The sequence below is a fragment of the Diceros bicornis genome (assembly GCF_020826845.1).
Source record: "Diceros bicornis minor isolate mBicDic1 chromosome 3 unlocalized genomic scaffold, mDicBic1.mat.cur SUPER_3_unloc_1, whole genome shotgun sequence".
NCBI classification, from domain to species: Eukaryota; Metazoa; Chordata; class Mammalia; order Perissodactyla; family Rhinocerotidae; genus Diceros; species Diceros bicornis.
The window spans coordinates 2,236,298-2,262,396 of NW_026690897.1; the positions used below are offsets into that span (position 1 = coordinate 2,236,298).

General features: G+C 38.0%; 1 pseudogene; it reads right to left on the reverse strand.

Moving 5' to 3' along the window:
* Positions 1-1,895: 1,895 nt before the first annotated feature.
* LOC131402002 (olfactory receptor 9G19-like) lies at positions 1,896-2,829 on the reverse strand (annotated as a pseudogene).
* Between the last annotated feature and the right edge of the window lie 23,270 nt (positions 2,830-26,099).

Sequence of the window (26,099 nt, forward strand, 5' to 3'; positions counted from 1 at the left end):
CTTACCCTTGATCAGGAAGGACAGTCCTGGAAGTGATACACTTTTCCCTCTCTTGTCACACTTTGGCTTGCTCTTTTGGGGCCTGATATATCTATTTTCTCAACAGCCCTTTGAGATACCTTCCTCACAAGTCTAGAAATATGTACCTCACTCTCCAAAGACCAATTAGAGTTCATTTGGAGTGTGAGGATGACATCTTTATTAGGATATGGTGAAATAAAGGGTGTTTCATTAAATGTTGACTCTCTTATTGGATCTAAGTCACAATACAATTATTAAATGTGTCTGATCATGGAAACTCTCCAAATTGTACTAATTATAGTTTTCTAGAATGTATCATATTGGTGATAATTTTTTCTTGCCATATGCTCTTCTCTCTCTTCTAGGCTACCCCTTCTTGTCTCATTCATCAAGAAACTCTTGTCTATCCCTGGTGTTACTGGTTGAGTTTACCCCACAACCATTCATGTGTTGAAGTCCTAATGCCCAGTAACTCAGAACGCGGCTATATTTGGAGATAGGGCCTTAATAGAGGTGATTAAAGTTAAAATGAGTTGATTAAGGTGAGCACTAAACCGACCAGACTGGTGTCTTTGTAAAAAATAAGAAATGGAAATTTGAACACCCAAAAAGACACCAAGGATAGATGTAAACATAAAAAAGACTATTTGAGGACGTGGCAAGAGGGTGGCCATATGCAAACCAAGGAAAGCGGCCTCAGAAGAAATCAACTCTGATGGCATCTTCTTATTGACCTTTTAGCCTCCAGAACTGTGAGAAAATAAATTTCTGTTGTTAACGTGACCTAGTCTATGGTATTTTTTTGTGGGAGCCCTAGCAAACTAATGTACTTGCTTATCAACACTAGGGCTTTTTTATGTTGGTGCAGTCCCGTGTTTTACAGGTAGAAAGACAATTAAATTAGGAAATGTTATGCATCATAATGAAATATTCTCCAATTTTTCATTCATACATACAAAACACTGACCAACCAAAGAAATATAAATGTTCATAGACCCTTAATTGTTATCAGTCATTGCTTCACCTAGGAGATATTTTCACTTTGAATCTTTTTGTGGATGCAAAGCTTTTTGAAATTTCTTCCTTGATTTCTCTAGCTATCTGTCTATGTCTATCTATAGATCCATTTTTGTCTATTTCATACAGCTGCTATACTTTTACCCTTAATTCCTTAATTTTTGGGTAAACATACTCTTTTATTGAAAAGCTCACAATGACTCTAGTAAAGATATTTGTTCCTTCCTCTATCTATTGCCAGGGAAATCTTTGTTATCACGGTAAGGCAAGAAATAAGAGTCAGAAAGAAAAAATAAGTTTATTTCCAATGGCATTTTACAGTAGAAATTTTACTTATGACCTCCTAACTGACTCTGTCTGCCAACAATTGGGGTAAGAACCTTTGGTGTCAGAAGTTCTGGGTCCGCACTCCTATTTTCTCACCTACGAACGACATGATTTGAAGGAAGCCATTTAATCCATCTAAATGAGGCTAAGTTTCCATCACCAGTTCTATTATTCTTGTTTATAGATTACAATATTATACATACAAGGAACTTATAAACTGTCAAGTGAAAATTAGAAGGAAAAAAAGCTGCTCTCTTTCATCCTTCTAGAATCCCAGTAATTTTATAGACTTTATTTCAAGCCAGCTGGCAGAGCAGTTTTTCCAAATGCCCCAGCCTCATTTACTTTCAAAACACATTCATGTACATTAGTGCCAACTTGAAAAAACAAATGCAGACTAGTGTTTCAACAATATCCAAAGATTTTTTTGTTTTCTTATTTTATGTATTTCTGAGAGGACAGGCTGATAACAATGATAGGGAGATAATCTGTGAAATAAAATATAGCCATTGTTCACCAAATATTTTCACTTAATAAATCTTTGGTCTAGCTAACATTTTCTTCAGGGCATTTTTAACATCTTTATTTCTTAAGCCATAGATGAAGGGATTCAACATTGGAATCACCACAGTATGGAACACTGACACAACTTTATCCCTTTCTAGTGCATAGCTAGTACTTGGTCGGGAGTAAATGAAGAGAATTGAACCACAGTACAAGGTGACAGCTGTCAAGTGCGAGCACAAGTGGAGAAGGCCTTGAGGTGGCCTTGGGTGGAGTGGATCTTCAAGATGGCAGCAATAATGAAGAGGTAGGAGGCAAGAATAAGCATGGCAGGGGTGATGACGTTGGAGGCAAGAATGAAATAGAGCACAGCCTGGTAGCCCTTCTTCACATCACAGGCCAACTTTACAAGGAGAGGCAGATCACAGAAAAAATCATCAATGATGTTGTTGCCACAAAAGCTCAGGGTAAATGTCTCGCTAGTGATGATGGTTGAATTAAGAAAGCCAGCAATGTATGAGGTTGCAACAAGACTGGAACATAACCTTGCAGACATAGCCTGGGAATAAAGCAACGGGTTAGAGATGGCCATATAGCGATCATAAGCCATGGCAGCCAACAGGTAAGATTCACTCTCAGCCAGTCCAGCTGAGAAGAAGAACTGAGCTAGGTAGCCAGCAAAGGAGATGCTTTTGTAGTCAGAGATGCAGGTCATCAGGATATGGGCACGTTGGCAGAAGAAAACCAGAGATCCAGGAATGGCAGGTTTCCAATGAAGAAATACATTGGTGTGTATAGCCGAGAATCAGCACAGATCAGAGAAATCAGGGTAATGTTCGCTGAGAGACTGAAGACATAAATGATGAGGAAGATGAAAAAGAGCACTCTCTGTAACCGCATGTCTGCTGTGAACCCCAAAAGTATGAACACTTTCACTCTGGTGACATTTTGCTCATCCATTGGTTTGGGGTTTCTCTGGTCTCTTTCTGTGAAAAGATTAATGAATATGTCATGGTTTAAGATATGAGTATATCAGCTTCCCCATCATTTGCCATTTAAGATGATTGAAAAACCCAACTTATGTATTGACCTTGTAAATTGTGAGACATGTTTATGCTGAACTGGTATCATTGTTGTTGGATAAATGGGAAATCCTTCTTTGCTGCCTTGAGAGATCAGTTACTGTGTACATAATATAGTGTGTCACCTTATATTTTTAAACTAGTTTTTCCTACTTTTTGGAGGGAGTAATTTGTGTATCTTCTCTTCCATTTGCACTTAGGGTGATTGGGAACCATGTGGAAGATATGAAGAACTGAATTTGAAAAGACGCACTGACTTCTCTTTGGGTCTTTTAATCCTTTTGTCTTTTTCCACAGAGTTACATATAGAAGCACACCTATATTATTTTAACTATATATTGGAATATCTTTAGAAGTGCATTTTACTGTAATTTCTTCAAAAGCAATAGTTATATTTTCTTCAACTTTTTACCCACAAAACCAAGAACACAGCTTTGCATAAAGTTGAAATTGTGTAACTTGAATAAAAGAATAGATTTACTTAGATAATAGGAATTTGAGATAATAGCTACCTGTATGACACTCAATATAACCTATAAAGAAGTAATTATATTAATGAATGGACAATTGTGTTCATAATGTGAGTGAATTTCCTACAGAACCAAGATTTTAGAAAAATAAAGGAACCAAAAAACTACTGTCCAAACTGAATGATTTTGGGATGGATGGTAGGCTGAATAAGGGCCTCTATAGATATCTATGTTCTAATTCCTGAAACCTGAGAATGGTACTTTATATGGAAAAAGAGTTATTAAATTAAGAACCTTGAGATGGGTAAATTGCCAGGATGAGCCCTAAATGCAACCCCAAATATTCTTATATGAGGGAGGCAGAGGAAGATTTGACTACAGACACAAGAGAACAAGGCAATGGAAACTCAGAGGCAGAGATTGGAGTGATACAACTCAAGAAGACAGAGAAGGCAAGGAATAGATTCACCACTGCAGCCTCTGGTTGGAGTGTGGTCTTGCCAACACATTGGTTTTGGTTCAGCAACACTGAGTTTGGACTTTTAACCTCTAAAACTATGAGGGAATGCATTTCTGTTGTTTTAAGCAGCCACGTTTTTGGTAATTTGTTAATGAAGGAAGTTATGGAACTCAACCTCTAACAATCTTCTTTTCCTTAAAGATAGGAGACTGAATTATTGCCAGCATTAAAGGAAGCACTCCCTTTGCTTATTATGTTACAACCCAGGGGGCCCCTATTATAACACACCAAAATTAAAAAAGGCCTGAATGATGATTGTCATTGTTCTGAATTGACAGAGGGTGTGATATTTCTGCTATTAGATCCAAGGCTTTAGAATCTCTTCTGCTAGAGGACCAAAAAAAAAAAAAAAAAAAAACCTTAATCTTAGTCATATGCTTGGCTATGGACTTAAAACTGAGCTATAAAAATGAAGAATTGCTCTTTTGCAACTGTATTTGTTTGATAGTAAAAATCTATAATTTTTAACTGTAAAATAAACATTAATGCTATACTTATTGTCAAAGCAGAAATTCTTCATAACAACCAAAAGAGGCTTGGAATAGGTTACCTTTGAATTCCCTTAGAATTTCAAGGCTGTCAGATGCTAAGTCATTTTTAACAAAGCAGCTTAAGACTAAGTACCAAGAAATTTGGGTTTGACCTTAGTTGACTGCTGCCAAATTCAAATAAAATTATAACCTCCCAAACTCTATTTTCTCACCTAGTTTTCTTAGTTCAGTGAGACATTATGAGATCACAGATGTGATTAAGCACTGTGAAAACTAGAAGTTAAAACTATATATTGCCTTCTCTATGTTTTCTTCATCGCTGTAGTCTACCCTTCAGATATATTTATTTTATTTCCCAAGAATTTCCAATTACCCATGCTATTGACTCCATAGAGTTTCACGTGTTCTCATGCAGAAACTTCTTCTTCTTTAATATGTGGCTTTTACACAAGTTGAGCAATTGCTGGGCTTGTTTGCAGAATTACAACAGGGAATGAAAATTTCAAGAGAATTTTCCTACCTAATATCATTTTTTCCTCTACAGTTATTAAAAAATTAAGTAAACTTAAGTGTGAATGTCTATGTATATGAATATGTATATCAACGCTTTCACAAAAAACATGGGTTGAAGTTATCTTGGTGTAAGACATAAGATGCAGGTAAATAATATAAATTAAGAAAATGTGAAAAGGAAAAACAAGCCCTGGACCTAAAATGGAAGCAAGGATAAACCTGTTGCACAGCAACCAGTCCAATCCACTACTCTGTGCAGACCACAGATCTGATCAAAACTTTCTAGCAGCCCATATATACAATCAGTAGCATCCAAAAGACAAGCAAACCAACCAAAAGGTTGGGCAATATATTATCATTATTGATACTAATTTTAAATTATTTCTCCCAAGATTTCTTGTAAAGACAATGAGTTTTGAAATATAAGGCATAATATATTGAATGCTATTACATATGTAGACTCACAACAGAGTTTTTTGAGCTGCATTTACTTGCCAGTAATTTGCAGACTTAAACCTGGCTACATCCTTTCTTAGATTGGAGGAGACACTCAGACCCTTCTCCCCACAAAATATTTCTCCTCCCCATCTGCCACACATCGTTCTTTACCAAGAGGCATTTTTAAAAGATAGATGCCTCTAGGAGTGGTCACTCAGAAGGAGCTGAACTCTCAGGGATCTCTCAGTCCTCTCCAGGCATAATGAACTTGCCATTTCTGTCATTCAGTTTGATATGTTAATCAGATGCTTCTTGAGTTACATATTAATTATAAGTCTACAGTATAATCCCAAAGATTTATATTATATTTGCACTCCATCTCTTAAGGAGTTCGTGTACCACGCAATGCCTAACATAGAATAATGAACATTTTAAACTCATGATAATATGAACCCATTTTAATTTTTCTATACTTGTCCTAATCTAAGGACTAATAAATTTCCTGCAAGATAACAGAAGAGGCAATGTTGGGCCACATACAGCTACAGAGGATTTATGAGAATGAAAACATCCATCAAGGACACATCTCATTGCTTGTTTCATTGAAAGAGAAGATAAGCCTGGAGGAAAATATATTTGGAGACATTTCTGCTTCCTTCATCAAATATAATTATAAGAAAGAAAACTTTATTCTATCTCACAATGTAGAATTATGTTACGGTTTGATTACATAAGAATTGTTTTGTCTTTCGTCGCTATTGTGATTTCCTAACCTTTTCCTCTGGTTATTTTAACGCAATACTTCGTGAAGAAAAGGAGACACTTCATTTGAATTTCAACTCAAGTCTAGAATTTCTCACATTATCTTAAATAAAAAGTGCTTTCTATTCATGTCACAGGAATCCAATTTCCAACAGTAACAACACTGGAGAGTATATAAGCCTGAGCACCCCTTTGGGATATGCTGCTGGAAGCAAAGAGGATCCTCACGTGCTATTCTAGCACTAAGTGACCAATCATAATGCTCAGCTATCTTTCTGGAATGCAGCAGGGAGAAATCATTCAAAATGAATATAATTGGTCCAATTAGTCTGTAAAGCCCTTTGCTTTGTGAGTTTCATTCACGCATTTTAGATGAAAGAGGAACCTGCAAAAAAGAACAGCCAACAGAAACATCAGCACACAGTAGATACTCAAGAATCATTTGCAATCCACAGTGATAACAATAATGATAATGAAAAGGCCACAGAATTTTAGTGCTGAGACATGTTGACTATCATTTAATAAAAAGAGCCCATTTTACAATCAATGAATTGAGTGACAGGATTTGAGAAATTGAATTTGAGAGACAGATCCAGTCATATGGTTAGAGGAAGCTTCATCTCTACATCAGAACATGATTATACTCATTGATTCAAAACATATTTATTATGCAACACCTAGGTACACAGCACTGAGGGAGAAGCTGGGGGAGATACATCTGGGAGGCGAGGTAAGGTCTTAGGTGGGCTTAGTTATTGCCAAGAGACAATTCAGGACAGAGACTGTCTAAGAGTGAACCTCAGGTCTACAACTCATGAGTTGTGTGACCAAGAGCAGTGCACTTAAACTCACCAAGCCTCAGTTTTACTATCTATAAAGTGGAAATAACTTGTCTTCCTCATAAAGTTGTTGTGAAGATTGAATGAGATAACATATATAAAGGTTTTAATAAATATCAGTGAAAAAAATCAAAAAACAAGCAGAAGTAAAAATGAAAATAAAATAGAGGGAGATACAGTGCCTGCCCTTGTGGAAGTTATGGCATCATGGGGGAGTTAATCAAATAATTAAATACATTTATAATTATCAATTATGACTAGTATTGCAGTCATAATATTAAGGTGCCATAAGATTTTACTACAGTATCTGACATAGTGTGGGACTTTAGGGAAGATTTGTCTGAGGAGGTTATATTAAACTGAGAACGGAATGACAATAATAGGAGGTCACCAGTCATAGTGAGTGATGATGGTAGGGGTGGCAGCTGCAGGGAGGGTAGGGAGAGTAGTCTTGTGAGGTCACAGGAAATGCAAGGATCCCACTTGAGAAAAAGCACCATGGATTCTAGGAAGGGAAGGAAGTTCATAGTGGCTGGACTTTGGAAAGATAAATACAGCTGCACTGAATTAGGCAGGAGAGGTGGGCAAGTTCAGACAGCATAGGGACTGGGCGTCCATGTTAATGATTCAGAGTATATTCTAAGTGCACTGGGAAGCCACTGATGAGTTTAATCAGATGCATGCTGTGGTCAAATAAAACTCTCTTTACAACATGAAAAATAGAAGTGTGAAGGCAGAGAGGTTCAGATGACTATTTTGGAAACCCATGCAATAGCTGATAGTACTCGGACTGGGTGATAGTAAACAATTTGGTGAAAAACAGTCATATCTGAGAGATAATTGGGAAGTAATATACATATAGGAGTTGGTGATGAAACCTTTAACACACAAATATCTCTGAAATTTCCTTGTCTTTGAAAACAGCCACTTTCCTCTCTCTCAGGGAAAAAAATCTTTTAATGACATTGTAGGGACAGATGTCTTGCAGGATATGTCAATATCTTCTCTGTTCCTACGCTCAACATCCCTCTTTGCTTCCAGGTCGAAGAGAGAATTAGATCCGAGCACAATCCAGATGTGGAGTGGAAGGACGGCTCTTGGAGGACATGTGTATACACCTGATGTGGGATTGTGCTGATTGTCAGGGTCTGAGGAGCTTGTGGGGAATGGGTACCCAGGAAATTGAATAAAGGAAGATAAACCAAGAAATAACATCAGCAGAGGCCTATACTCAATACAAATGAGATGCAAGACCATCGCTTACATTCTTTGTAAAGGAAGGAGTCAAAAAAATTAGAGAGACACGTATGTTGGTGTAGATCAATCATGTGCAACCTACTTAACCATCTCCTAAACCTGCAGTTCTCACATCTTTTGATCTCAGCAGCTGGGTCAACTGTGTCAGGCACCAGGGGCCAGAGGCCAGTTTTTGGAAGGATGGGAAGAGGAAACAGATTCATACTCACTGACTGTGTTCTTCAATTTATTAGAGACTCTTGTGTAATAGAGGAGATTCAAAACAAAATGACTAGACAGATTGAGGCTTTGTTGTTTTCATTTCTACAAGTAGAAACTAAAAGAGGTAAAAATGTTATTGTTGTTGTTTGTGGCCCTGTTATAAATCACCTGCCCCTCTCAACAACCTAAGACCAATATGGCAACTTGACAAGACAATGGGTCAAGCTCCTTTACAAGACACTGAAGTCTCATAATTTATAGCCTTCCTCTCCAGCCACATCTTCTGGTATTCCCCACCACCATGCTGTTGATGGTGCAGACCCTCAGAACTCTTGTGCTGTCATCTAGAAAAGCCTCCACCATGACCACCTCTCTTTAGATATCTACATGCTGCTCCTCGTGCTTGCAGTGCTCTTGCACACTACTCCATCTGGTTTGCTTCTATTCATGCCACACAATTCAAGTCAAGAGTTAACCTAAAACATTTTACATTCCCCGCACCCCTGCACAAACAGAATTAGTCACTTCCCCCACTTTGCACAAGGTGATCCCCAATGCAGTACACTCTGTACAGAGCACAGTTAACACCAAGAATTCAGGGTTCCCTCCACACTTGTCCCCTACTCTCAGATCCTAACAAAGGAGTAGTTACAATTCTAAGTGCTTGCTAAATGCCTGGCACAGGGTTGAGCATGTTACGGCTGTTATCTCCTTCAAACTTCAAACAGTTCAAAGAGATAAAATCTGTCCAGAGCAGTGGGGAAATTTCCTAAACATAATGCAATTGAGAAAAATGAAAAATGTATGAGATAATAATACTTCTTTAAGAAATGAAATTGGGGGGCCAGCCCGGTGGTGCAAGCGGGTAAGTGCGCACACTCCGCTGTGGCGGCCTGGGCTTCACGGGTTCGGATCCCGGGCGTGCCCCGCCACACTGCTTTCAAGCCACACTGTGGCGGCGTCCCATATAAAGTGGAGGAAGATGGGCATGGATGTTACCCCAAGGCCAGTCTTCCTCAGCAAAAAAAAGAGGAGGATTGGCAGACGTTACCACAGGGCTGATCTCCTCACACACACACACAAAAAAATGAAATTGTTTTAAAAAACAGAAAATGCACAGCAACTGTGTTTAAGCATTCTCTGAATAATTTGGTAAATAAGTTAATACATGTAAAGTTTAGAACTTTGTTTAAAATATATAATAATCAATATATAAATTTAGAATTAGTATGAATGTTATCATTTAATTTCTCTATTTTGAACCCTGATGTGTTTTTTGTATCTTTTTTTGGGAGACAGGGCACTAAAATTTCAGGAATTGCAGCTTTTATGGTAAGCAAAATCACTCTCTCATTATTCACAAATCTCCACCCATTGGTACTATCAATAGAGTATGAGAGATGGGAGAGTGGAGAGAAAAATTGGCAATAACATTCAGCCACCCACCAAGAAAAGGGGCTCTGTTCTGATATTCCCAAATGCAAGAGACCTCCAGCCTGGAGGAGTGAGGAAATGGAGTAAAATAGAGGTTCTGTATGTGTATTTATGATCCAAATCCTAATTACTCTGTGATTATGCTGAGAAACACATAAAAACACAAAAAGTGTTCACAGAAATGAAAACTTAGAAAATGCTGGACACTCAAACATACCTCTTGGCTTCACAATAGATAACCTGATCAACAAAGAAGCCAACTTATTTGAAGGTCAGAATTTTGTTTACTTCTTAATGTTATCTTCTGAAAATACAACACAGACATAATGAAAATTGATGACAATGAAATTGTCATGTTAGAAAAATGTTCAAATTGCAGATATATCTGTTGAGCTCTGAAGATCTGACATGTGGCTGTTTAACAATTGAAGAAAAACCAATATGGATTACATTTTAATAGAGCTTCAAAGAGAATTGAGATACACAAGTTAAGAGAAACCTTTGAGAAAACTGAGAAAGTTCTCCAATGGATTTTGTGAAAATAACACTCTTTGTGAATGAGCCATGAATAACCATAATGAGGTGTTGAAAATTTTATGTCCCTTTCAATACTTAATTTCTTACTATCTAGGTGTATGAACTGGTCCATAGTTGAAATTCTGTGTAGCATTTCAAGATCTTTGTTTTATATTCCAAGATCTATTCCAGTGAAATGCTTCATTATAATATGCTAGAAAATGTTGGTTTTGTTTCCCATGTTAGTGTATTCACATCAATAGACATTTTCCTCATATCTGTCTTCCTTAGATAAGAAAGACTTTCTGTATTTGTGAATGGTTAACTCCTTTTCTGCACTTTGCACTTATGAAATAGCTTTATTTCTCAGGGGAGGAAGCTGAAGAGAGAGTGTGACAAGTGACAAAACCCCTTCTATCCTTTTAGGGAGTCTGTATCTCTCTTGTCCATTTACCCCACAGTGTACCATGAACCAGATATGTGTGACCAAGGCCACATTTCTAGATACCTGTGCCCTGATGATGCCCTTTTCCAGGAGCTCCTTCCTCACCTCCATTCTAATGATAGTAGAAGAAGACTTGCTCAGTGTTCATAGATGAGTGACTGAATAAATGAAATTATTTTTGCCCAATTTTCCTCTTTTTATTTTCATGATGCTGACTTTAGACAAAATCAGAAATAGAATGAAATAGAAATATTTCAGGCCTCATTTAGCCCACAGGCCAAATATTTATTGAACAGTGACTATGGACAATTTATCCAATTATGTGCTAATCACTAGAGACCCAACAGCGAACAAGTGAACAACGTAGAAAGAGTCCTTGTGCTGCTTATAGTTCAGGTTGTCATGACTACGGAGCAAAGCAATTGCTTAGTGTGATTGTGAGAAGTTGCAAGACTTGCCCAAGACCATGAAGAGAGTTCATGTCAGAGCCAGCATAATCGGAACTCCTAGCAACACACTTTGTAAGTCTTAGATGCTCTAAAACTTAGTCCTCTATCCCCTTTTTTCACCAAAATGGTTTTCTCTACCTCTACTGGAGCAGAAGGTCTAAATTTGGGTCCATTGTTCACTAGGAAAAACATAGATGGGCCTCAAAGGGTACAAGATTCACCCTTGAAAATGTTCAGGAGAAATCTTGTTTGCATGCTTATGTGTTCAAGAGGGTCTGTTAGATTCTCCGTAGGGTCCATGGTTCAGAGCCATTGGGCTACAGGTTTCAGATTTGTATCCCTCAAAATGAAGGACTTCTAGAGTGATGTAGACAGTTTCTGAAATGGATTTTACCAAAGGAATTTGGGCAAGAAAGGGTAAGCTAGATGAAATTTCCTTTAGAGTACCTTAGAACTCTGACCTTCTAGATTTGACTGCTGAAAAGAGTTGTCAGCCAAACATTAAAATCAAGTCTCATTTTATCATTTTGAACATATCCAGAAGAAGAAACCTAGGTAAAACTTATGAAAACACTGCCAAGAAAAGGAAGTAAGTAAGGGTATACTGATATTTTATATTGCTGTTTTGATTAAAAAAAAAGAGAGAGAGAGAGAAGACATCCTAAATGAACAATTACTGGTTTTCATATGAAAGAATTTCAAATCAAAGCAAAGTGATTATGAATCGTGAGTGTGAATAACAGCATCAATGTAAACAAACGTTTGTGGGGTAATGTTTTGTCCTTCCATTTAATTTTATCTTAAAGGGAAAAAAGTGCCCCTGTTCTCAAGGAGCTTACCTTCTACTAAATATAGACAGGCTAGATGTTCACCAAGCCCATCTACTCTTCTAGACACAGAGGAAGATCACAGTCCCCAGTCAACTTTATAGCTAAGCTAGGATCATGTGACTACATTCTGGCCAATAGGATTTGACAAAAATGAGGTACACCATTTCTATTTCTGGAAATATAAATACACAATAAAACCCCATACACAATCATCCACATCATCCATCCTTTCTCCTCCCCTTCTGCCAAATCCCAGCGGCCATGTTCGGTGACGGTGATGCCGAAAGAAGGAAGAAAACTGGCTCTCCAAGTCACCAATTAGCAGAAAGATGACACGTCCCAGAACTTGAAATGGAATATAGTCTAGCCCATCCCAATTAAAATTGGTCATTCATTTAAAAATCAAAAAAATATATATTAAAAACCCAACAACTAAACAGGAATTGCAATTGTTAAAAATCAAAAACAAACAAAAATGTAACCCCTACCTTTAAGGAAGATAATTTAATTGTGGAAAATGTAATTGCTAGCAGATATATATTACAATATTGTTTAGAGGCAAATTGAAAGGGGAAAAAAGATCTGTTAAAAAGAAATTATTGTCTATACTTTCCAATAAATTTTACTGTGAAAACATAACTGCTCTAAAAAAACATAGTTTATTTAAAAAGGTGGGAGTAGGTGGTTGTTATCTCATGAGAAGAGTGTTGAGTTTGAAGGGGTCCAAAGATGAAGGGGAAGGTTGAAGGAGGTTTTCATTTTTCCTCTATATTCTTTACAGTTTTTGACTTTTTTTAGTAACAGGCATGTGTTAATGTAACCTATGTAATAGAAATAAAAAAGAATTAAAAATGGTTTGTCTATCTTTATAAATATATTAAATATAATTAATGACATTGCTTATAAATGATATATTTAAAACTTTTGCCTTTTTATGTAATCGTTTATCCATACATGAAGAGGCAAAAAATACGTTCCAACTATAGCTTAACAGGGAAAAGACATCTTTCTTGGAGAATTTTTGCCACCTTGTGGTGTGTAAAAGTAATATCACACATTTAATATATCCACACATTTGTTCAGGAAGAAGCATCTTCTACTAGCCAGGCTCTGCTACACTAAATGCTTTTGTAGAATCCATATCTTTCAAAATATCCGTGAGTAAGAATTCCAACTTTGCAGCACTTAATTATGTTGAAGAATTTACATGTATTTGCGGTCATATGTTTCCTGTCTCTTCCCTAAACTGTAAACCCTAAGAAAGCTGGGTCCATATCTGTTTTTGCTCACCAATGTATTATATGCCCTCCCTAGCGTAGTCCCTTGCATAGCACTCAGCACAGAAGCACTTGGTAAATATTTGTTGAGTTAGTTAATTGATTAGTTAATGTGCTGAAACTTAATCATCTTTGGGTTATTTTTGAAATTACAAAAAGCAATGGACAGAACAGTGTGTACAATATCTTTCCATTTGCCTGTGTGTGCAAAGATATATTCATGTAAATTCTTGTAAATTGATAAAACCCTCTGGAAGGAAAGATAGGAACTATTAATATTGATCCATGTTAGAGAAGGAAGCTGGAGGTCTGGGCTGCGATGATCACTTCTTATTGTGTACTCATTCGCATATCTTATTGGAATGTTTACCATGAACATATATTATTTTTCAATATAAAAACATAAACCAAAAAATAAATAGTATAACTATTACCCAATATAGACAACAAATTACCTGTATTTTTCATTATATAAAAGAGAGAAAATAAACATCCATGTCTTTTTTGAATTTTATTTTATTAATAAAAATTAAATATAGGGGCCGGCCCGGTGGCATAGCGGTTAAGTGCTCACGCTCCGCTGCTGGTGGCCGGGGTTCGGAAACTGGGCTCGCACCCACGCACCGCTTGTCAGGCCATGCTGTGCGGCATCCCACATAAAGTGGAGGAAGATCCGTATGGATGTTAGTTCAGGGCGTCTTCCTCAGCATAAAGAGGAGGATTGGCATGGATGTTAGCTCAGGGCTGATCTTCCTCACACACACACACAAAAAAGTTGTATATATTTAAGGTGCACGATATCATGTTTTGGTTTACATATACATAGTGAAATCATTACTACAGTCAAGCTAATTAGCATAGGCATCTCCTCACATCATTATTATTTTTGTGTGTATGGTGAGAGCACTTAAGATCTACTTTCTTAGCAAATTTCCAGTATAAAATAAAATGCTATTAACTATCGTCACCATGCTATACATTAGTTTTTAGAACTTATTTATCTTACATAACTGAAACTTTCTATCCATTGACCAACATCTCCCCATTTGCCCCACCTCCCTGCCCCTGGTAACCACTGATCTACTCTCTACTTCTATGAATTTGACTTTTTTAGATTCTATGTGTAGGTTAGATCACGTGGTATTTTTCTTCCTCAGTCTGGCTTATTTCACTTATCATAATATCCTCCAGATTCATCCATGTTGTCATAAAATACAGGGTCTCCTTCATTTTTAAAGCAAGTTATATATATATTTGGTGATATATATATGATATATATCTCTCAATTGCTTTATCCATTCATCTATTGATGGACACTGATTATTTCCATATCTTGGCTATTGTGAATAATGTTGCAATGAACATGGGAGCTCAGATATCTCTTCAAGGTACTGATTACATTTTCTTTGGATATATACTCAGAAGTGGGGATTGCTGGGTCATACGGTAGTTCTATTTTTAGAGGAACCTCCACATTGTTTTCCATAATGCATGTAACGATTTATATTCCCACCAAAAATGCATGAGTCCTCTTCTCCACATCCTTGACAACACTTGTTACCTTTTGTCTTTTTGATAATAGTCATCCCAACAGTTGTGAGGTGATATCTCACTGTGGTTTGATTTGCATTTCCCTGATGATTAGTGATGTTGAACATCTTTTTCTATACCTATTAGCCATTTATATATCTTCTTCGGAAAAACATTCAGGTTCTCTGCCGATTTTTTAATTAGGTCTTTTTTTCTTGCTATTGAGTTGTTTGAGTTCCTTATATATTTTGGATACTAACTCATCAGATTTATGATTTGCAAATATTTTCTCCCAATACGTAGGCTGCCTTTTCATTATGTTGATTGTTTCCTTTGCTGTGAAGAAGGTTTTTTTTTTTTTTTGTGAGGAAGCTCAGCCCTGAGCTAACATCCATGCCAATCCTCCTCTCTTTTTGCTAAGGAAGACTGGCCCTGGGCTAACATCTGTGCCCATCTTCCTCCACTTTATATGTGATGCCTGCCACAGCATGGCCAGACAAGCGGTGCATTGGTGCACGCCCGGGATCCAAACCTGGGCCACCAGCAGTGGAGTGCGTGCACTTTAACTGCTACACCACGGGGCCGACCCCTGAAGAAGATTTTTAGTTTTTTTTAATTTTATTTTATTTTTCTTCTTGTGAAGAAGATCGGCCCTGAGCTAACATCTGCCAATCCTCCTCTTTTTTTGCTGAGGAAGACTGGCCCTGGGCTAACATCCATGCCCCTCTTCCTCTACTTTATATGGGACGCCGCCACAACATGGCTTGACAAGCGGTGTGTCAGTGTGTGCCTGGGATGTGAGCCGGCGAACCCTGGGCCCTGACACGCAGCACTGGACCGCGCACTTAACCACTTGCGCCACTGGGCCGGCCCCCTGAAGAAGCTTTTTAATTTGATGTAGTTTTGCTTGTTTATCTTGGTTTTTGTTTTCTGTGCTTTTGGTGCCATATACAAAAATCGTTGCCAAGATCAACGTCAAGAATCTTTTCCCCTGTGTTTTATTCTAGGAGTTTTTATGGTTTCAGGTCTTATATTTAAGTCTTTAATCCATTTTGAGTTTACTACCGTGTACGCTGTAAGACTGGGGTCCCCTATCACTCTTTTGCATAATTCCACATGACTTTTTATTGCAATCCTCTTATTTTTATCTTAAATCTTAGCATTGTAATATCTAACTATTTAAACTTATCATTTCAATATTTCAGGGCCTCCCCCCAAGCTAGTACAATGTTTTCTCTGTCGTATATTTGCTCTATTTTGTGTGTGTGTGTGTATAGCATAGCTATATACATTCAGAAGATTATATCAATCAAACATCTCTCAGAGGAAAGATCCACTTAAAAAAAAAATGGAGTAGAAGAGAACAGAGTAAAAGAAAAGGGGAGCAAATTTAATTATTTCCCTGTGCTATATTGATCATTATTTGAGTGCTCAAAACTATTTCCTTCCCCTTGTTGTCTTCATCAGAAAGTACCAAGAAGCACTGACTCTCTTTCCAAAAAAAATCTCTTGTACTTCTCTACTGCAAATTTCTAAAATCCCTCAAGAATGTAATCATCTTTATTTTTTTTTATCGGAAGCTCCTTTGGGAATAGTCATGAGTTAATCATAAAATGTTAAATTTCCCTTTTAGTGTGATGGCTATTTGAGATTTCCTTTCTTTCTTCATTTCCTTCCCTCTTTTCTTTCCTTCCTTTTTGTATGAGCAGGTACCATGGGGCCCTCGAAGGAGTAATTGCCCTAAACATCAGGAGGATCGAGTTCTTAACATGATTGTGCTTCTAACTCGATGACCTTGAACAGATCAGTTCCTCACTCTGATTATTAGCTCCCTCACCAGACAAAGACAGGGCTCAGCCCAGGCTGTCTGTAAGGTAGTTTTCACTTCTAACATTTCTGTGACTCAAAAAACTATATAGGAGTTTGAAGCCTGAACAATGAGTAGTTAATTCTTCAGAGAAACCATTACAGCAAAATGCTGACAAACTATTCTTGCCAGTGTGAGACTGAGGCTCCAAGGCCCAACATGGTTACTGATCCTCTTTCTAACAAGACACCTTGAGCATCATTAAGACTGAATGGGTGCACAGAGACGGGCAATTACTAACCTTGAAAGAAATTATTAGCTCATTCCTAAACAATGTCAGAGGAACTAATTAATCAAGGCAATTTAAAATAACAAAACTTCCTGGGTGATAATTAGTGTTCAGCTCTGAAAGTTAGCTCCTAGGGCCTGATCCAGGTCAGGAAGCAAAGAAGCACTGACCCTGGGGATGAGCAATGCCTCCGTAGATTGATATAAGACAGGAGGGCCACTTTCTAGCGTTATCTGTTCATTGGATGCTATCCTGTCTTCTTGGGGTTTGATCTCTTGCCCTACAAAAGAAAACAAAACAAAAAAAAAACAAAAATGTGTTCCAATTCAACAAAACCTGGCAAACCCAGGAGATTAAATTAATTTATAAAAATCAGAAGCTGTAAGAAAGGCTATAATTCAAATCTTTGCTCTGTTGAAGAACATGTGTCTTGCACAAAGACATTTCTAGGTTTGAACACCAGCTCTTAATCTTGAGCAAGTTATTAAAACTCTTGAGTTTCAATTATTTCAAATGCAACAGCATGTTAAATAATAGTACCTGCAGTGTGGAATGAAATGAGATAATGCACAGAATGTGCCTGGAACATAGTAAGAACTCAATACATATTAATTGTCCTTATTGTTTAGTCATCGCTATCATTCTCACCCAGGCTATTGCACCAGCTCCTACCAGGTCCCCTCACCTCTAGTCGCTCTTCCTTCCTGACTATCCTACACAAAGCCACCTCTCCAGTTGGGTAGGCCTACATGTTATAAATGGTGGCCTCTTCCTACAGAAAGAATAATGCCCCAACTCCCCAAACTAAATAGGCCGTAATCTGACTCCATCGATTTTTCTATCCATATCTCCCACCACTTTACTTCATAATTCCTGTAATCCCAGCTAAATCAGACCACTTGTTTGTCACATCGTCATGCTCTTCCTGTGCCATTCTCTCTACCTGGTATTCTTCTCACCATTGCTAGATGTCCAAGTCCTACCTTCACTGCCAATCTCAAGGATCACCTCCTCCACGAAACCATTCACTGCCCTAATCCAATATGAAGCTTCTTTCTTTCTTTCCTTCCTTCTTTATTTACTGAGTCTCCACCAAACCATGTATTTGCTTCTTATGGCTATTATATTCTGTCATACATTTTAGTCATTTATACATTAGCTATGCTTTATTAGATTGGAAATTTCCTAAGGATAGAGACCATATCTTTCTGGTTATTTTGAATAATAGTAATAAATGCAAAAAAATTTGTATTCTATTTTAATTTTGATAAAATAACCCTTATTTCATTGCTCACAAATGATTATAATTCTATTTTCTAAATGAGGCCCTCCTAGAAGCAAGGTAGCTTCTGGAGATCACACAGAAAGTTAGTGACAAAGTTGAATCTAAAACTCTGCTCTTGGGGCTGGCCCAGTGGCATAGCAGTTAAGGTCATACACTCTGCTGTGGCAGCCCGGGGTTCGCAGGTTCGGATCCCGGGAGCGGACATACGCACCGTTTGTCAAGCCATGCTGTGGCGGTGTCCCATATAAAGTGGAGGAAGATGGGCATGGATGTTAGCCCAGGGCCAGTCTTCCTCAGCAAAAAGAGGGGGAGTGGCATCGTATGTTAGCTCAGGGCTAATCTTCCTCACAAAAAAATAATAATAATAAAAATTGAAAAAATAAATAAATAAAACTCTGCTCTCTGACTTCATATCCAGTGATCTTCCTAGCCCAATTTTTTCTTAACTTTATGTGGACAAGATCAATGGTCCTTTGTCAATGTGGTTGCTGGTCCTTATGCACCTGGGCCTCCCATGTAGCTACTTACATATTTGCCGGAGTATTCGTTGGATCTCAATTTTACAAAACAAAATGAAGTAAAAATTATAAGCATTAACTTCCTCAGCCCCATTCTCAATTCCCCCTTTCTGCTCCTTCCCACTCCTCCCTGGCACAGTCTTCCCCACCAGAGAGTCAACAGACCCAGAACCTCCTAAGAGCCTGTAGAAGCACCTCTTCAGGGGCAAAATCTGTGGCACAGGGTCTCAGGTTTACAACCAGGAAAATGAAGATATGGGGCAGGAGTAGTTAATGCATCTTTTACTCCAGCAAATAGTAAATTAAATATTTGAAGTCTATAGATTGGCAAGGCAATGCTTAAAACACTGTTATTGACTGGTAATGGATAATAAATAGTTTGAAACAGGCTTATTCCAAAATCCTAGCCTCAATTAAAAATAAATAAGAGGAGAGTTACTATCCTTGAAAAAGATATAAGTGGACATTCTGAAGAGAATTCCAAGGTCCTTTTTCAGTAGATGTTTTTAAAAGTACACTCGTTACAGAAAAATTGAACAATACAGAAACATAGAGAGAAATTTTTTTACAGCCATCTGTGGTCTCACTACACAAATATAACTGCTACTAAGTTAGATGACTTATTTTTTTTCCTTTTTTTTTACTCTTTCTTCCCTGTGTAGTACTTTTAAACACATATATAACATTTTATTTTTATTTCTTAACAAGAGGAAAAAATAATATTTTCATGATTTTACAGAAATTTGTTTGAGATTGGTAATAGCTGAAAAATATTTCCTTATAAAGGACATAATGTGACAAGTCACTAGCCTTAAATGTTTGTTGGAGGGAAATTATTGTTTCAATAGCTCATCATTCCATCTGCAGTTAGGGCCACCTGGCCTCTACAACTTTTACTTTCAATGATGAATGTCATAAGAAGCCATTTTCAAAACATTTTGAAGTTCTCTGTTTTTTTTTTTAAGGTACAGACCTGGATACTTCTTTGAGGTGAAACATGTTCCCTTATTCTACACAAATCCTGACAGTCACCTTTTTAAAAAATCATAGTAAAGTAAACAAAACATAAAATTTACCTTTTAACTATTTTTAAGTGTATAATTCAGTGACATTAAGTACATTCACATTCACCCAACCATCACCACCATTCATCTCCAGAATTATTTTTACATCATTCCAAATCGAAACTCTGTACCCATCAAATCATAACTCCACGTTACCTCCTCTCGCCAGCCCCTAGTAACCACTATTCTACTTTCTATCTCTATAAATTTTACTACTCTTAGTATCTCTTATAAGTGGAATCATGTAATATTTCTCCTTTTGTATCTGCCTTATTTCGCTAAGCATAATATCTTTAAGGTTCATCCTGGTTGTAACGTGTCAGAATTTCATCCTTTTTTAAGGCTGAATAACATTCCAATATATAGATATATCACATTTGATAATCCATTCATCCCTCAGTGGACATTTGGGTGGTTTCCAACTTTGGCTATGGCAAATAGTGCTGCTGTAAATGTCAGTTTTTTAGACATACAAAGACAAAGTAAAGGTTTTATGTTGAGATAAAGATGAATATGGTAATATAACATATTGGACAGTTTATTGTCATTCATTCAACAAATATTACTAAGCACCTACTCTGTAGCAGACATTCTTCTAGTGGAACAGTGGTGAACAAAAAGAGCTTTGCAATCAGAGTGCGAAGTATATATGTGCCAAGAAACATGGGGACAAAGGTGAGGCAGCTGGCCACTCTGGTCTGGTAGGCTCTGACCACGGGCAGCCTCCCGAGGCACTCTTCAGAAAGCAGCCCATGCAGAGAAGGTCTGATGGCAGGCCCCACGGACCCCGCAGAGAATAACCCCAACATCCACTGCTCTGCTCTCTGCTTCACCACAACCTGCTGGTTTGGCCTGTGGGAGCACAACTACTTCAACAGCCTCATTGTGGATAAGGAGTCATGACGCTGCAGGATGGCACATGCTCCAGGTGTCCGTGGAGATGCAGTCAAGCAAGAATTGATAGAGAGGTGGGACTGGCAACATCTCCTGGAAAAAGCAGCTCCATGCCGGCTCCCAAATCTGTCTTCATATTTATCCTATATGTCTGTACCTTTCTGCTAATTGTTATTTTACTGATGTGTAGGCTGGAACATGACTATCCAACAATGCATGAACATTCAGAAAATTCGAGATTTATCTGATTTTGAAATATGTAACGTAAACATTCAACTGGATTTGAATTCTATTTTCATTTTAACAAGAAATTTCAATATCGACATTTGTCAAAAGAATAGCTTTACTATCATTTCTTTAAATTTAATTTCAACTCCTTTAAATATATAAATGCTGTAAAAATTAATTTTCAGATTATTATTAAAAATTATTTGTTAGAAGTTGTTCATAATAATTTCAGCCAAAAACCTGAGGTAAAACTGTTATGCTCACGGAAGCAAATTCAAGTTCCCCACGCAAAAATTTGGAAAAAATTTCCTTGTAATTTTTATATAAATTCAAAACATCTTACCTACTATTTTGTATTTTGTTTATTGTAATAACATGATCCTTAAAAAAATAATGAAACGTCTATGTCTTGAGAGCTTGGCTTTGTGACCTTTCTGATCTCTGCCATCAAGAGGATGCACGTACATCTCGGTGGCTAGTTGAATATACTGGGTTTCCAGGAAGCACTCTCTTTGTCTGGCTGTGTCAGCTCTCAGGGGAGTTTGTCATAAGGGGTCCCAATTTCTTTCATTAGGGCTCTTTGTTGTTTCACCCTCCATTGCTTATTAGTGCACTCTGCCTGTGCAATACAGGCCTTTGTTTTCTTAGACTATTTTTGGCAGTGAACTTTTTGGATCTTATGAGGACTACTTCTTTTGCACTCTCTTTTGGGGACAGCTCTTATGTCCATGGTTAAGCTGTAAAAGACTTGTTGGTTTGAGTCACTCTTAAGATCCTACTCGTCAATGTGGTCAGATGACGGATCATTTAAATTAGAAAAACTTCTAAATTGTAAAAAAAAAAATTTGAGAGTTCTTACCATAATTGTTTTATTGGTACCTATAAAAAGACTAAATTAATAAAGAAATACAAAAATAAAATAATGACTAACTTTAAGACTCTGACTCAGGTTACAATTAAATTGAGAAAATATAAAAATGTGTTGATAAGATTATGAAGGTTGGAATGCTTAAGCTCATTTTATATGAAGAGGTTGTATCAACTTTGCCTGAATGCATTTTGAAGATGGACATTACGTCTGGCTGAGAATGCTTCCCGTATCCAAAATTATAAGACCAAGACCTATTGATAAAGTCCTAAAGATAGCTATGACTAGAGGTATAAGAGTTGATGGAAATCAGATAAAAGTTTGTAGGTAAATTGATATATTTTTAGACTTTATGTGAAGTGATTGCATCTGTTTATGGTTGATTGTATTATAGATTGTATTGTGGTGATAGACATAGTGTATCACTGGCAAATGTTTCCCCTGCCTGATTATAAGACAGCATATAAATCTGCACTTTAGACGATGTTAATTCAACATACTAAAAGAAAGTCAATAGAGTTGTCTGAGCCCACACATGATATGAAATAAAAACTAGAGGCTAATATCAGGTGATTAAAAAAAAAGATAATAAACCCCCAACCCCCAGGGCAAATTTGTCTAGGGTTAAATTGCACACTTAGAAAGAGGGCCTTTGTTAAATGATTTGTGCAGACTTTTCAAGGTGCGATACATTATCCTAAAGTTTTAAAATAATAGCTATGGAGTCTTTATGTATGTTATATACGTGTGATATTTTGCCTCTGGATGGTATGCCCAAAATTAAGACCTCTATTTCATTGGCTTAAAACAATTCTCAAAAAAGACGCCTACTTCTGGGTCTCTATTTTTCTGGTATTTGTTGCACGTTGAATCACAGTTGCATATAATGAAATACTGGATTTTCCCTGTTTTTAGATTTATATGTGTTGGAAATTTGATTGATGAAAATTGATATGCCATTGCGGTATCATGCTGTCAGGAGAACGACTGTTTTCAGCATCACAAGTCTCACAATAAGCCAGTGTGTTGGGATTTGTCTATTTGCCTGATCGAGCATGTTGCACTCTTCAAATCCTCTTTATCATTACTTACTTTTACCCCACAGATTTATCAGTTTCTGAGAGCAATGTGTTAAACAATAATAGAGTATCTTAGTATTTATATCTTCCCTAAAAATGAGTTATTTTTTAGCTAAATCTTCTCTCCTCTATTCTTCCATGTGGTAATCATCTGGAATTTTGGTTCGAATGTGTTTTTAATGTCTTGGTTTAAAACTAATACTAAATTAGACAGACTGTTTGTTCCTTTCCTCCTGACTCCTGTCATGTTTTCCTGGGTTCACATTTCTTCTTCCTGATGCACATTCTTTACCGCTTCTTTCACTGCAGGCCTGTGGGAGGTCAACTTTGAGTCTGTTTGTGGGTCAGATAACGTCTTTCTTTCTTTGACACAGTTTGAATAGGTGTTTAATTTAGCTTTGGAGTAATTTTTTTCCTTCTTTGTCAAGTTATTTAATATTTCTGAGCCTCCATATCTTTAGCTTAAAATGGGAATAAAACCCTAAAAATGGTGACTGTAACTGAGATAATAGACGCAGAGCTTGCCAGTCACACTGCTTAGCAGAAATTAAATAGTCAATAATGGTAACTATTATTAATCATTATCATGATGTTATTATAATAATGTAATATATAGTAATAATATATTAATGTATAATAATTATACATTAATTTATAATTATAATGTACAGTGTATAATGTATAATGTATGCAATGTATAATAATAATATATTAATATTATTAATCATTAGAAGCTTCAGAGTGTGCATTCTCAGAGAATCACAGCTTAAGATTGAGAATGTGAAGCTCACACACAAGAAGTCTGAGAGAGTGTCATGACTGTGACTTTAATTCTCAGCCCTTGGGTATCTTCAGCTGTGGTCATCTGCACAGTGTGTACAGATAATGTAATCTGTTCCCACAGAGCCACGGCAGAACAGCGCAGCCTGCCTCATGCCTGGGATGCTCTGGGCTGCTTGTTGGGGAGCCTCTGCTGTGAGGCTAGTTGGACTCTGTACAGAGAAAGATGAAAAAAGACTCTTTCTTTTTCCTCAGATTTCCCCCCGCCTGACTTTTATTCACTTTTACATCCAGAGCAGATACTCTCTTCCCAGAGCCTTGGTGTTACTCTGGGATTCAGGGTCTCCAGACACCTAGTCATTTCAGCTCCCAAGGTCCAAGGTGACTGCAGAGTCATGTCTCACACACTTCTCTCATCTTGGCCTGTTTCCCGTCATGGAGGACCCATGAGTGGGGAGAGGAAACATCGAGGGAGATTGATCTGGAAGTCCTGGTGAATCTGAGCTTCAGAGAATGAAGCAGAAAAGGGGAACGTGAGACTGCCAGGGCTTCAGTGGGGGAGGAATATGGAGGAACCGACAGGGGTGTGATGGCTGCACAGAGTCAAGGGGAGGGATGTTCCAAAGTTTCCTAAGAAGGGAAAACTTGCACTGAAGTGGGGATTCGATTTTACATGATGGCAATGTCTGTGCTGGTTTCACCAATTCTGGTGTCCCTGAGGGATGAACTGGTGTGACACCACAGGACAGAAGTTGCAGTCACTTTCAGGACTTAAGAAAGTTGAAACCTTTCAGCTTAGTCCCCTGTGAGCCAGTCAGGGGCCAAGTCTAGAAAGGCTCGGAGCCTGTGTCCGTCCAATGTGGTTTCGTTCTGTTCCAGTCAAGCTTCTCCAGACCCCGTCTGGGAAAAGGGGACCTCAGATCTAGTCAGATCTAGTCATCGCAGCTTCCGTAGGTCGCCATGAGGCAGGTAATAGACCAGGCGTCGTCACTGGACCTCACAGTCGCCCTCCTTCTTCCGCCGGCAGACAAGTGACTTGTGAGGTGAGGAGAGCGCATCAGAATGGTCCAGTCAGCTGCCCAGTATGGGAGACTCCAGGGGAAGGAGATGCCAAAGCCACAGAGACCCGATGCCTCCTGTGTCTCCCTCTTCCTTTTGTCCACTTAATTTTCACCCTCAGTCCTTCTTTTCCTTGCCTTTTCCCTCTTTCGGCTCTCTCTCCCTCTCTTTCCCCTGCATGTTCTAGCTTAATTGAGGTATTAACGACATGCAGTAAACTGCATACATTTAAAGCGAATAATGTGATACCTTTTGATTATAACTTATTGAACCATCATCATAATCAAGAAAAGGAATGCCCATCCTCCCCAAATTTCCTCATGCTCATTTTAATTCCTCCTTCCCTGCCGTTTGCAAACACATTCTGATTCCCAGGCAACCAGTGTTCCGGTATATGTCCCTATAGATTTTCCTGTATTTTCCATGAATTTTTATAAATGGGATCATATACTACTCATTTTTTACTGTCTTCTTTCACTCAGCATAATTATTTTGAGATTTATGCTTGTCATTGGACGTACTATGAAGTCATTCCTATCCCCAACCCTTCCCTGGCAGCACTGTGCACACGCCCGAGCGCTTCCCAGGTTGGCGTGAGAGCCAATAGTACTGCTGCATCCCCAAAAGTAGGAATGCGCCTGGTGCAACTCTGGGAGGGGTTGTCGGCAGCCCTGGACCCGCACATGAATGCTTTCCTGGATGGCTGGAAAGCCCACCGTGCCACTGGAGTCCCAATGATCGGCCAATGCTCAGACCCATGAAGAAGCCCCACCCACCAAGCACAGAGGCTGCCATGAGCATGAGAAAAGGCAGCAGCAGATACACGCGCACATGCAGATGCTTTCCCAGATGCACACACACCCATAGTAGTGCTGCGGTCTCACAACTGGGTACTTGCCTCCGTGTGGCGGCAGCTCTGAGCCCAGTGTGAATGCTTTCCCAGCGGGTGAGAACACCCACTGTACCCACACAACTTCCAGCATATGGGGGGATCAGAAACACAGCTCATGCTTCCCCCACAGCAGTAGCAGGTGGAATCTGCGACCTGATACTACCACAAATACGCAGGCAAAAGATTAGTTCATCAAACACCGTAAGAAACTACAGTAACAATTCAGAGCAGAAGGAAATGACAAATCTCCAGAAACCAACCTTGAAGTCAGAGAAATTTACAATCTAAATGACAGAGAATTCAAAATAACTGTCATAAAGAAACTCACCAAGTTACAAGGATGTTCAGACAGTTCAATGAACTCAGGAATAAAATTAATGAGGAAAAGGAATACTTCATCAAAGAGACTGAAA